Below are 13941 nucleotides of genomic sequence, written 5' to 3'. Positions count from 1 at the left end.
GATTTCTGAGATAGGGGATGAGGGAAAAGTCAAGCCGGCCACTTGAAGATCAATGTTGTTTGAGACAATAAACATTGGAGAATGCATTTCTTAAAGAGATGTAAAAACATTAAGATAAAATGTGATAAACATTTTTTTAAAAAATGAGTAATCACTTATTGCCTATGAAGATTTACCTCCCCAAAGGAGGCTAACCCAACTAACCTCTGTTTGTTTTTGGAATAAAGTTACTAATATGGCTGAGACAAGTGTACTTTGATTTTAAGCAAACAGACTCTTAGAATTTTGTGGATTAGGTGGTGAGAAGGGACTTGAATAATAATGGGGTCAGTAAAACTGGTACAAAATGATGAGCAAGGATCTATTTAGTCACTTGACCACTGCCTGCCTCAGTTTCCCCATCTGCAAAATGGGATAATAGCAGCTACCTTCCAGGGATGTTGTAGGGATCAAGTGGATTAATATTTGTTGAGTGCTTTTGAAACCATAAAACACCAAGGATGGGGATGCAATGAGAAAACTGCATAGGCTGCTAGAATTCTAATGCTTAACAAATGATTCAGCCTAGAGAGAAATATTCCTGTTTTATATTATTTCATTTCCCCTACCTACTATTCTATTCAAATGTACCCCTTCTTTGAGTCCTGGACTTTTACTTAGTTCCCAGCTCCAGCAGCCATCCCCTTTCTCTGAAGTATTATTTCATTCCATTTTTTTTTTTTTTTGTTCCTTCTGGTCTTACTACAAATGAGTTCCACTTAGACACTCCACTTTGGCTTCCTTATTGGCTTCACATTATCCTTCATCCTAACTCTGCAAAGGCCTCTTACCCATCAGTATCTCTGGCCCTGACCTTTCTCCTGACCTCTGGACCCTCTGCTATTCTGCTTATACAAAATAACCATCTGACAATCCTTCTGGTACCTCAGCCTCAACATAGAAGATTCACAGAGGGATTTCTGCCAGTCTGCCTGCCTCATATTGCCTTAGAAAACCACAAATTGACATTATCTATGCTTTGTTGTATTTTTGTTTTGTGAGGTATTTTCTAGCTTCATTTTAATCTGGTTTGCTACTGCCACAGGTCTTGACACTTCTGAGGTCAGTGTTTTACTTTGACTCAAGAAGACTTGAGTTCAGATCCTGCCTCAGACACTTACTAAAAGGTGGGGTTAGTTTCCTAAAAATAAGGACCGATGGGATCATAGATTAGACCTGCAGAGGAGACTGTAAAGGTGATATAGACTTGTCCTCTAAAGTCCCTTCCAGTTCTAAATCTATGCTGTGTGCAAACAAAACTTACCTTTTCTCCCTTAGTATGTTCCTCCTACATTTTCAAAATTTCTTTCAATTGTGTCATTCATCCAGGCTTCCCCCCACTTCTAGGAAGTCTTCCTTAATATCTGTCCTCAGTAATGAAACTTTTCCCCATTCAAGTTTTATATACGGTGTTTTGGTATAGTTTTAAGGTACACTTCTGTACTTTGTACCTCTCATATAAAACATTTTTGATATATGTGATAAATAGGTTACTATTTGCTCCCTATCAAACAATAAGTCCCATGAGATTAGAAACTAGGCCTTATTTAACCTAGCATCTTGCTAAGCACCTAGTTATCACTGGAATTTTAACCTAAATTTAAAGTTAACAAATATCTGTTGGTTGATTGAATCTGGGAGGTGGTCTCTAGTGCTGTGTTTTTGGCCACTTTTATTTTTCTTTTTAAATCAATGACTTGCCTCAGACATGGAAATCATCTTATCAAATCCACAGCTGAAACAAAAGTGGGAGGGACAGTAAATATGATTAGCAACAAGACTTAAAGCTATCTGGACAGGCTAGAATTCTGGGCTAAAATCCAGATTATATTTATCCCTAATGAAATTTCAAGCCCTGAATTTAGATTGGAAAAAACCAATTGTACAGGCTACTGTGGAAGGTACCTGCCTTGGCAGCATCTCATGTGGGAAAAGAATCTGGGGGCTTTGACTGACCAAAAATTCAATGTGAGCCAAGAGTGTATATAATGTGGCTGCTAAGAAGTTCGTGTAATCTTAGCCTGCGTTAACAGAAGTCCTGTCCAGTGTCCAAATCAAGGCAGATAATAGAACCACTGTGTTCTGCAGGGAGGGATTTATTCAGTAGAACATTTTAATGACTTAAAATTGACCCTCAATAGAGTTGTTGGTTGCCTCCCCAAAGAGTGCACTGTCATTGGAGGAATCCAAGGAAAGATGGATCATCAAGGGTGCTGGAGAAGGGATTGCTACATTTGATTATAGGATGCATTAGGAAACTGCCAGTATCTATTCCAACATTAAGACTTATTATTTTAATTCTTTCCGTATGTAGTTCTCAAAGGAAATGATTGAAATATCCCTTCCTTCTATGTCCCCCACTATCCCCATCCCCATGGGTGAGCAAATCCTTGGGGAGTCTGATCCATCAGATGAGGTTGGGTGGATGTGATATTAGCTCTGTCCTTCTGAATCTGAGTTGTTGTCCTGGTCTATTTACAGAAAAAAATAGTACTATTCCATCCATCCCTCTGAGGCGTCACAGAACTAGGCAAAAAGCCTAGAAAAAACTGTATCTTCTTTCTCTTTCTTCTCCCTTTGTATTTGGTTTCCATGGGATTCTGGTATAAGCAGGTGTTTGTGCACTCTGGGCTGAGAATGTTGGGGGTAGAAGAAGATCAGGGGAAACTAACTCTTAAATTATTTCCATGGCTAACCCTGTCAAAGCCCTAGGCTGATCCGGATCCAGAGAGAGATAATTTGCTCCCATCATTTTATCCTTTACCACCTGGCTTTCCATTGTTGCCTAGTCAACCATTAGATGCTCTGCTAGACTTTGTCCTGGCCCTGTTCCCTCCTAGCTCTGGGTATGCTGGGAGCTACTTGCTGGGGTGACTGACTCTTGTGAGTTGGACCGTGACTCCCCCATTCTCTGTGAACTGTCACCCTTGCAGGGTCAAGGCTCTTAGTGATATCACTTAGTCCAGTCGACAAGGTTTAATTTGGAACGTAGCAAGCCAGGTTTCTCTCTCCTCTCCACCTCACCCCCATAAATAATACTTCTTCTGTGTACTCCCCTTCCTTTAATTAAACTCCTTATGGCATGCAGCAATTTGTGGTTGTAAATGAAAAGCCTTGTAGGAGATAGGACAAGCTGAGGAGGGGACAGCTGACCCACACAGTGGGTGAGGGCTCAATGGGTGCCTGTGGCCTGGCTCTGGGAAATCCTCTGGGTGCTGCCTTCCTTGGCACTGACTGCCCGTTAGTCAACAGACATTTGTTAAACACCTACTATGTGCCAGGAACTTATCTAAGCACTAGAGATACAAAGAAAACCAAAAGATAGGCCTTGTTCTCAAAGTCTAAAGGGGGAGATAACTTGATAACAAGTATTTACAAATAAGATATATACAAACAAGGTAAATTGGAATAATCAATAGAGGGAAGGCACTAGAATTAAGAGGGATCAGAAAGGCTTCTTGTAGAAGGTAGGAATTTTATCTGGGACTTGAAGAAAGACAGGAGACAGAGATGGTGATGAGGAGAGGAAAAAGCCATGCATGGGGCACAGCCAATGAAATGCCTAGAGTCAGGGTGTCTTATTCTGGTTCCTACCCAGTCCTTCCACAGCCCTGTCCCAGGCCTCAAGAGAAAGAGTATTTGGGTGACATCTTTGGCTTGTGCTAGCCTTCTCCAGGGACAGAGATTTATATTGCCTGGGTCCAAGACAAGTGGACAAGAAGATTATAGGAGCTGAAGGGACTTGGACCGTCTAGACCAGTTCTTTCCAACAGCAGCTAATATTTTATAAAAACATTGATATATAATGCTTCATTTACGTTAACTCATTTAATCTCGTAACAACTGGAATTCAAATACAGCCTTGGACACTTCCTAGCTTTGAGTGACCTTGCAAAAAGTCACTTAACCTCTGTCTACCTCAGTTTCCTCAACTGTAAAATGGGAGTAATAATAGCACCTACATCCCAGGGGTTGTGAAGATCAAATAAGATAATATTTGTAGTGCCCAGTATTTAGTAGGTGCTTAATAAATAAAGCTTGTCCCTTTCTCTTCCCCTGCAGAAGCAGATATTTTACAGATGCAGAAGATGTAAAGGACCACTTGTCCAAGGTCACAATAGTTAAATAATGGAGCCTAAATTCAAACCTAGTTCTTCTGCTTCTGAATCTCTGTACTTCAGTGATGACTTTTTTAATTTTAATTTTTTTGCAGGGAGGTTGATGAATCTCCCTCCCTCCCGCAATCCCCTCTCTTCAGTCTCTCCCTTGGGCTGCTAGCTCCCTAGCTTTATCCTCTCCCTTTTCTTGTCCAGTTTACATGGGTGTCCCCTGTGTCTTTTACTTTTTAGACTGGGAGCTCCCCCAGGGCAAGGACCTTCCTTTCCAGCTCCTTTGGCTGCTCCTTCAGCCCGGTCCCACACTTGGCTTTGACTTCCCCGGGGCGGGATCTTCCATCCAGAGGGATGAGAGCATGAAACACACACCTCACATACACACTTGGAAAGCTAGTGAGAGACTTTATTTACCTCTAATTGGATGAGTCAAAGTTAGGAATCCCCCAGCTGGGGCCTGGGGCCTAAAGAGGGCTACTTGATGACCTCATTGTAAGGGAGTCCTCTCCTTTGTCTTCTACTCTATCCTGCCCTGGTATCCCTACCCCCAGTCCCCACCTTTTCTCCTTTTGCTAATTTCCCTTCCTCTTCTTAACTACATCCTCCCGTGACTCCCTCTTCCTCTCCCTCCCTCTCACACCATCTCCCCCCTTCTACCTCCCCCTCTCTGTCTCTCTGCCTCTGCCTCTGCCTCTCTCTTCCTCTCCTTTCTGTCTCTCTCTCTGTGTGTCTCTATCTCTGTCTTTCTGTCTCTGCCTGGCTGCCCAGGGGTCTTTAATCAGACCACTCTAGTGGGAGGGAAGGTGGCAGATTGACATCTCTTTTTTTCTTGCTGGTTCTGGGACCAGGGCCCGAGCGGTCCTAAAGGGCAATAAGGTTTTAGTGAGCCAGCACCAAAGGGTCTCAGAAACATGGAAAATATGGATAAAGGGGGCAGAAGTCTCTCACATCTGCACCTGACTGACCTGCCTTTGTAAAGGAGTGTTATATGAAGAGGAGAGGCCTTTTTCTGAAACTGTATGATAGAAAGTTTGGCAAGAGGAGAGTAATGACCATGACAGAGCCAAGACAAGGAGGGTCAGATGCCATTCAGAGTAAATCTCAGTGACCATCTAAAGCTAGGGAGGCAGTGGGAAGTAGGAGACCAGATCTGGAGACAGAGGTTCAAGTTCTGCTTCTGTAACCTTGCTACCTGTCTTATTTTGGGCAACCTCTTTGGTCTTCCTATGCCTCAGTCTTCATACCTGTAAAATGAGGGAGTTGGCTTCTTTCTTCGAAGAGCCCTTCCATTTTAGACCTCTGACACTATGACCTTTCTAATAAACAATGAGATGGCTGTATCATATTCTCAGGGCCGTGAGAACCCAGAGCAGGATAGGTCCATAGAGTTATTTCCCCTCTCATCTCTTAAGTCCTAGAAAAACTCACTTGTCTGGGTCCTCAAGGCTGTTTTGGCATCTTCAGCTTTGTTTCTGGGTGTGTCCCTTCTGGTCACACTAGTGCATGTCTGGATTTTCTTCCCTTGGATACTTTCTAGGCCCTTTGTACCAAAAGTGGCAGGGTCTTAGAAGGCTTGGCTGACATCTAGGAAGTCTGGGAAGTCTGGCGGTTGCAGAAGGCCCAGTGGCTATTCCCCTTTCTCCTCTCCTGGTGAGGTATGCTGAGCTAAGAGAAAAGTTATCACAGACTTAGAGGTGGAAGAGACAGCAGAGATCTTGTCAAAGAGCATCATTTTAAAGTTGAAGTAACTAAAGCCCAGAGAAAAGTGACTTTCCCAAGGTCACACAGGTAGCTTCTATGCTAACTTGTATCCTCTGACTTCATCCAAATTCTTCTTTCTACTGCACCCTGTTCTTGGAATGAGAAGGAAAATCAAGAGGTTTAGAGCTGGGAATGACCTTTGGGTGATACAGTTCTGATTCCCAACCCTTTCTCAGGTGAGAACCCCTTTCTAATATTAATTTCTCAGTCCCCCACCCCCACCCCAGGCAAATTAGACTTCTGGTCAGAGAGTTTCCAGAGGCACAGAGAGGCTAAGTAGTTTGCCCTTGGTCACTGAAGCAGGATTGAACCCAGGCCTTCCTGACACTAACTTGGATGCTTCTCATCCATCCAGAGTCAATAAATTAGTAGTAATTGGTTAGGAAAATAATTTTTTGGCTAGACTTGATACATGCATATGGATCTTTGGGATCCCTCCTCAACTTTATGGAAGGGTTGGCCCACCAGGTGGAAAGTGTTGCTCTGATCCAAACTCTACCCCTTACATTTTACAAATAAAGAAGATGAGGATTGCAGAAAGAAAGTAACTATAAGAAAGGAAACAAACATTTATTAAATGCCTTCTATGTGCCAGATGGGCAACTAGGTGGTGCAGTGGATAGAGGGCCAGGCCTGCAGGCAGGAAAACTCATCTTCCTGAATTTCAAATGGATTGTAAACTTTTACTAGCCAGGTAATCCTAGACAAGGCACTTAACTCTGTTTGCTTCAATTTCTTCATCTGTAAAAGGAACTGGAAAAGGAAATAGTGAAGTACTCCAGTGTCTTTGCCAAGAAAACCCCCAATGGGGTCATGAAGAGTCAGATACGACTCAACAACAATAAAAACAACATGTGCCAGGCACTATATTAAGCATTTTACAAGTACAGGTACTATTATTATCCTTATTAGACAGTTGAGGAAACTGAGGCAGAGAGAGATTAAATGACTTGCCCAGGGTCACATAGCTAGTAAGCACCTGACACTGGATTTGAACTCAGGTTTTCCCAATTCCAAGTCTGGCATTATTTCCTCTGCACCACCTAGCAGCTTCTCTGTACAAGTAGAAATGGCAACACTGGAATTCGAACTTGTCTTCTGACTACACTATTTTTTCCTATCTAGAGCAGAGCAGAATGCCTTACTGGAGAGCAGCATCGGTCTTTGGTGGAGGGGACAGAGAGATTTAGCTCAGAGAAGGAAGCATGCAGATCTGATATAAACGGAAAGAGATCAGTTAACAAACACTTAGTAAGCATGAGAATAACATGCGATGGTTATCTTCAAACATCTGAAGAGACTTGACTTGCTCTGTTTGACAAAGGTCAAAAACCTTTGTAGCAGCAATGGGTAGAATTTGCAAGGAGACCAATTTAGACTTGATGGTGGGGAGGGAGGTTTGAGAACTTGGGGAGGGGCACTACGATGAGAGGTGTCCAAAAGTGGAACAGGCCTCCTAGAGTTGGGGTGGGCTTCCCTCTAGCAGAAGCTGGATCATGTGATAGTGAGAATTTCTGTCCTATGAGGGTAGGACTAGATAGCTGCTGAGGTCCTTTACAACTCTCAGATTCTGTGATTCTGTGTTTCCCTTCAAGATTCCCCAGAGTCAGTTGCCCATGTGTCTAAGGAGGAGGAAAATCTTCACTGCTTGGCTGTATTCAGCTGCCAGCTCCTGTGGGAAGGACACTGGAGCATTTGGGTCCTTAACACCATTCCATCTCAGCTGTATGTGTGTCTGTCTGTCAGTCCCTCTTTGAACCCGAGCCAGAAAGAGCCAACCCAGGGTCTTCCTGCTGGCTATGCCTTTATGTCTGTGGGAAGGAGATAAGGCTGGACTGGCCCTCTGGAGATGGCTTCCTCAACCAAGAACTGTTTGGGGACCACAACCTCTTTACTGCCTCCCAGGAGCTACAGATGTTGAGACCACCTCATTCTTTGTAGGTTTTCCCCACCCACCATCTTGCTCTCTTTCAGGCCGCTCTGCCCTCCTGGAGTGGAGGTCACTGCTTCTTGGGCTTCAACTGTGCTGGGGCTAAGGTAGTAGGAAGCAGCTGTGCTGAAGGTACCATTAAATTCACCATTATCTATCTCCATGCGTTTAGCTCTTTTCTGTGCTTATCACATTACTTGAACGCAGACAGCTGGCATTTACATCCTGCTTCAAGATTGCCAAGCACTTTCCATCCATCATCCCAGATATGATTCTTAGGAAGCATCCAGAAGGGAGGCATGACCAAGAAGTCCTAGATTTTTATTTTAATGTACATTGGGAGATGGAGGACTTGATTTAGGGTATTTCTCTTGTTTGTTTATCCCTTTTGCCATTCTCTAATCTCTCTTGCCGCTCTTTCCTCCTTTCAGTGGGCCAAGCTTCTATTACAGTTTCTTGGTCACCATGGAAACCTGGCCTAGGCAGGATACCTACACCATCTTGGAAGTGCACATTCTGAGACCTTGCTGAAAGTTATGAGCTCAGTATCCACTGGTTTTTTGTTTTTGTTTCTTTCTCCTTGATGGTTAGGCCTGAAATTCTTTGAGTATGCTGAGAGGAAAACATTCCAAACACCCTTTCGGTCCTGTCCCCTTCTCCTCTCTGCCCCCATCCCTCCTCATATATTTGGGAGGCATTTAACCTTCCTGGGCCTCAGTTTCCTCATCTGTAAAATGAGGTGGGCTTATTCAGTGACAAATATTCAAACTAGGACTCAAATTCCAGTTTGGGAAATAAGAGCAAAACAAAATATTTTTTAAAAGATACTATATTTAATGAATGAATATTGCTTCCTCACAAGTGGACCACTTTCCCTCATGATGGAACTAAACTTAGATTGTGAATAATTACTGCAGCAGTTTTCAAATTAAACTTTGGAAATGCATTGGGCTCATACAGTGAGTACAGGGAGAGTTTGGGACGTTTTCATCGCTAGTGCTATCATTCTACTTTGAGATGTTTTTTTAATTAAAAAACCTCATAGAATATTAGAATTAGAATATTTTTACCATTAACAAACACAATTTGTCAAAATTAAAGGTTTCCTAAGAAATAGTAGAACTTTCAAGAAAGTAAGTGTTCTAAAAGATGTCCTTAATAACCTTATTTTTCAAAATCACTTGAGAAGACTATTTTGAATTAATCACTATGGTAAAATTTCTGATAAAGAATAAAGGCGCTGACCGAAGGTAGACCTGTAGAAATAAAAGAATTGTCTAATGAGTCAAACCTCAGACTTCAGGAGAAAACCATGGCTTTGAAGTTGCTTACTTTTATTGATATCTTTCGATTTTACACTGCCTAAATTTGCCTCTATAGCCTTTTCTACCTAGAGCAATGTAACAAAGACTTTTTTTAAAAAAAGAAAAGAATGAGGAACTATCAATATTTTGAAGAAAAAAAATCTGGCAATAGAGGCAAACACTTATGTAAAGGTGAGGGGCCAGGTGTTTTTGAGGCCATTCTGGTCATTTGTAATTTTGCAACATTTTGCACCTTTGGGATCGTTCTTTGCATTTGAATTTTTGTAATCTGTATGTTTTCTTCCTCTGCTTGCTTCACTTTGTATCAGTTCATGTAAATCTATATTTGTTGTATTTGTCATTTTTACAGTGCAGTAATGCCTTACATTCAGATACCACAGTTTGTTAACTGTTAAAAAAAAATAAAGAATAATTTTAAAAAATCAAAAGATACTGTATGTAAAGGCTCAGTAGCCAAAGGCTGGGGATGGGCTCAACAGCTTTTATTCCTCAGTTAGTCTTTTTTCTTTCTTTCTTTCTTCCCTTCTTCTACTTTCCCAGAAACAGAAATTGGGGTGGTAGTTTTCAGCTGCTGTCCCCAACCTCCCCCCACTTCCCCAGCCCCTCCCATTCTTCTGTGATTGTTTGTCCTTCCTATTCTAGAGCCACCTTTTAAAGGCCCAAGCTGGAAATCCAGGAAGCCAGGATGATTAACTAACTGCGGGAGAGAGGGAAAAGAATTCCACAGCCTTAGACGGCAAAGTTTCCATGGCCTCACTGCCCTGGGACTTCCCCCTCCTAGAGGAGACTCCTCTGTTCTTGGGTTTCTTCTCATGCTTAGCTGGAAGCAGGAAAGAGGAGGAGGAGACACTTGTTAGAGTTCTGGTGAGGGAAGGCTATGCTTCCTTGGTACCCAGGGGCACTGTAGCAGCAGCTCCAGTATAAGGGACTGAGACACCCAACAGACAGGGACAGGGACACATGCTTTCTTTTTGACCTGAGGCAGTGAACCTGGGTGAGTCAGGGTGCAGCATGTTCACTTATGGGACGATCCTTTAAAGTTCACCTGTCTAAGCTGTTTTGTCCCCATTTCAAAACAAAAATTAAAGTCTTCCCGCTATGTTGGGGATGCCCTTCCCTAGTTCATTACTCAGCTCTGTTGAGAATTGATGTCCTTCCCATCCCTCCTGGACACTCACATGATGATATCCAGATACTAATGCTCTTCTTCCACACATACATGATGATACTGATGGTGCTAATGCCCGCTCTTCCACATAAACATGGGGCAGCTAGGTGGGGCAATGGATAGAGCACTAGGCCTGGAGTCAGGAAGACCTGAATTCAAATCAGACCTCAGATGTTTACTAGCTCGGTGATCTTGGGCAAACCACTTAAGTCTGTTTGCCTCAGTTTCCTCATCTGTAAAATAAGCTGGAGAAGGAGATGGCAAACCACTCCAGTATGTTTGCCAAGAAAACCCCAAATGGGATCACGAAGAGTTGGACATGACTGGAAATGACAATAACAACAATCACGCATAATGATATTGGGATGCTAAGAGATCAGGAAATAGGTACGAGGTCTCTACAATCTACAAGTCCTCCATCCTCTCATCCTCATAGCCTAATCTCCTCAGGGACAGAAATTGGCAGAGATGGGATGTTGGAGCCCTGGGCCAGGCTGGTGTTTAGTATAAGTAGTTGGTTGGGTTTCATCTGTCTTTAGAGGCTTAGTGAGTGCTAGTCAGCCTTCCATATTTACAACTGTGCTAGCCTGAGAATGGCAAACTCCTTCTACTTATGGCATAAAAGTTACAACTTTTGGGCTTGGGCTTTTGTTTGTTTTTGTTCCTTTAAACCAGAATAATACTATCCCATTGACTCAGGAAGATACAGCTGGGTTACATGCAGCTATGGAGCCTCTGATACATTCTTGGCACCTCCTGGGTAACAGTAGGGCGGGGTCCATAGTCACTGTGGAACTCCCTCTGATAGGCCCAGGGTGACTCATGGATGGGGCCACCTGGCCTGGGGCTGTTTCCAATCTTGACATATATCCTACTGCATCTCCGGGGCCTGGGAAGCTCCCCCTGAGACGCTTAGATGGATGACACAGAGGCGGGAAGGACTTATGGAACTGAAGTTCAGAAGGATTAGTGGGAAAATGGATTTTAGAGCTGGAAGGAATCTTCAAGATTATCTCATCCAGCTTCCCCATTTTATGGATGACACTGAAACCTAGAGAGATTGAGTGACTCCCCCAAGGTCACAGAGTCAGCAAGATGAGGAGCCAGGATCTGAATGCAAGCCTCTTTCCACTTCTCCATGTTGTCCCTCCTATTCATGCTATCTACCCCTTCATTGACACATTTTAATACATGTTTATTAATCACCTTTTGTATGCACAGTATCATTGCCTTATGAACTCAATTCACTGAACTTTTGTTAAGTGCCTCCTATGTGCCAGGTACTGTCCTGAGTTTGAGGGATATAAAAAGAGGCCATGACAGTCCCTGCCCTCAAGGATCTCACCATCTAATGGGGGAGACAACATGCAAACAAATATAAGTTGACTCTCGTTCAGTCAAGTCCAACTCTTCACAAACCCATTTGGGGTTTTTGTTGTTGTTGGTAAAGGTACTGGAGTGGCTGGCCATTTCCTTCTCCAGCTCATTTGACAGATGAAGAAACTGAGGCAAATAGGGCTAAGTGACTCTCCCAGGGTCACACAGCTAGTAAATGTCTAAGGCTGGACTTGAACTCAGGCCTTCTTGACTCTAGGCTCAGCTCTCTATCCACTGTGCTACCTAACCACAATCTTAGTTTAGCAAGGAGTAAAATACAAAGAGAAGTAGAATGCAAAATATTTCATACCTAAGCACTTTAGAGTGTTGTGTGAGGTTGGACTTGGAAGAAAATTGTTGGTGGATCAGGGGAGTCTTCATGTAGCAAGTGGCATTTGAAGAGGACTTTAAAGGTGGCTCAGGTTCACCCCGGCCTGGAAGGGCAGGGCCAGAAGGCTTAAGCATGAAGTTGAGTCTGATGATGCTAGGAATTATTACTAAGACTTCTGATATTCATCATTTGCATTTTTCTTTTTAAATAAAACAAAACACTTTTTGTCCTTCTCCTCCTCTTATCTTCTGTTTCCCCCCCTCCCCAAATTTCCTTCTCCCTTGGAAATGCAATAGTAATTGATCAGTATGTGGGAGTCTGGAGCCACATGGGTGTTAAATTTCATTTCCATGTGAGTCACTTCACCTTCCCTGAGAGTAGGTGAATTCTAGCAATAATTGGTTCTTCCTCTGACCATCAATCTGAAGCTGCTTCCTTCTACCCTAACCAGAAAAACCCTCTAACTGTCCTGCTGACTTTAGGCCATGGGGCCTAGTAAGAGAAAATAGGGTAAAATGCTTGGGGAGAAAGATCCTTCAGAACTGAAAAATAGGAGCAAATTATAAAGACTAGATACTCTCCGAGGAGGTGGTGAGCACGTGCCTCTGGAGGCATTCAGGCAGCGGAGTGGATCCTTCATCAAGGATTTCATGTATCCTGCAGAGGGGCGAACTAGATTATCTCTTGTGTCCTTTTTGCTTTCTCTAGAATTTCATTATTTTTCCCTTTGGCATTTTTATAGAAATCCTTTATTTTTACAGTACTTTTATTTCCAAATAGATTCTTCCCCCTCCCTTATCCCAAGAGCCATTCTTTTTTGAATAGAAAAGAAAGTTCAGCAGAACCAAGCATGCACGATGCTTGTCTTCTCATCTTCTATTTCTTTTTTCTCTTTTTTTAATTAATGACTTCTGTGTTCTATAGTGCAGCCAGATACTACCACCTTTGCTTGCCACAAAGAAAACCTGTTAAGCAAAACTATACAGAGATAGTATTCAGCATCATATGTGGCTTTCTGTACCCAGGGGCCCCCTCACCTCCCTCCCAAGAGAAGGGAATTGTTTTTTACTGATTTTTGTATTGGCTTTTAGATTTGACAGCCCTTATCGTTCTATTACCAGTGGGAGCAGTCTAGAATATAGCAGTCAGGTTGTCATTTAGGTAGGGGAAGGATGTGTACATCTTCACTCATACTATTAAGAGATGCCATGATGTAACTCCATAGCTCTGCTAGTTCCAAGATGATGCATTAGTAAGGGACTCTCCACCCGGCCAAGGCTGGCCCAAGTCTGAGTCACCTCTGTGCTTTCCCATCGTCTGCCTCAACAATGAGCACTGTGTCAGATACCAGGCCACAGTGCTTTTATGAATAGATGTTCCTTTTTGCAGTGCTTGAGGGAGTGGGAGAGAGACATAGAGTAGAGGTAGGGGGAAGGGAGGGGTGAATAAATGTGCCCTGTAATTTGGAAATATAAATGAGTTCTTCTGCTTTTTGGAATCCATTCTGAAGTCCAGAATATTCTGCCTTGGTTTGCTACCCCTAGACCCTGGAGCCATAAACCATGGATGGGTGGTACCCAGTAGCACAATCCTCTCAGTAGCTTTGGACCTGCTATTATTATCTCGCCAGGGATATATGTGACTGTCCCTACCCTAAGGAGCCACGTAATGGTAGTGATGGTTAGTTGCAAAGACTTGGAGGGTTGAATATCTCTGTTCTTTTGACTTTTTAAGTCCTGCCAAGATTGATTTCTTTCTGAAGATCTGATCACTTCTACCAATCCTTCATTAAGTAACTTGGACTGTTGACTTTTTCCCCAGGCATTGTAGAATCTGAAGTCAGAGGACCTAGGTTTGAGTCCTGACTGCCATCCTGGTAACCATTTATATCTCTTGGT

General features: G+C 42.9%; 1 protein-coding gene and 1 long non-coding RNA gene across 7 annotated transcripts in view; one reads left to right on the top strand and one right to left on the bottom strand.

Annotated features, from left to right (window-relative positions):
- Positions 1-13941, top strand: part of ATP2B4 (ATPase plasma membrane Ca2+ transporting 4) — a 111642-nt gene that overhangs the window by 29794 nt on the left and 67907 nt on the right. The gene's annotated exons all lie outside the window — the stretch shown is intronic.
- LOC140529456 (uncharacterized) overlaps positions 1-13941 on the bottom strand; it is a 41419-nt gene that overhangs the window by 12996 nt on the left and 14482 nt on the right. The window contains exon 3 of the long non-coding RNA XR_011975561.1: positions 5580-5816. This is a non-coding gene — a long non-coding RNA (uncharacterized lncRNA). The remainder of the gene's footprint in view (positions 1-5579; positions 5817-13941) is intronic.

The sequence above is a fragment of the Notamacropus eugenii genome, chromosome 2 (genome assembly GCF_028372415.1).
Source record: "Notamacropus eugenii isolate mMacEug1 chromosome 2, mMacEug1.pri_v2, whole genome shotgun sequence".
Lineage (NCBI taxonomy): Eukaryota > Metazoa > Chordata > Mammalia > Diprotodontia > Macropodidae > Notamacropus > Notamacropus eugenii.
This window is presented reverse-complemented; position numbering and strand designations above follow the sequence as displayed.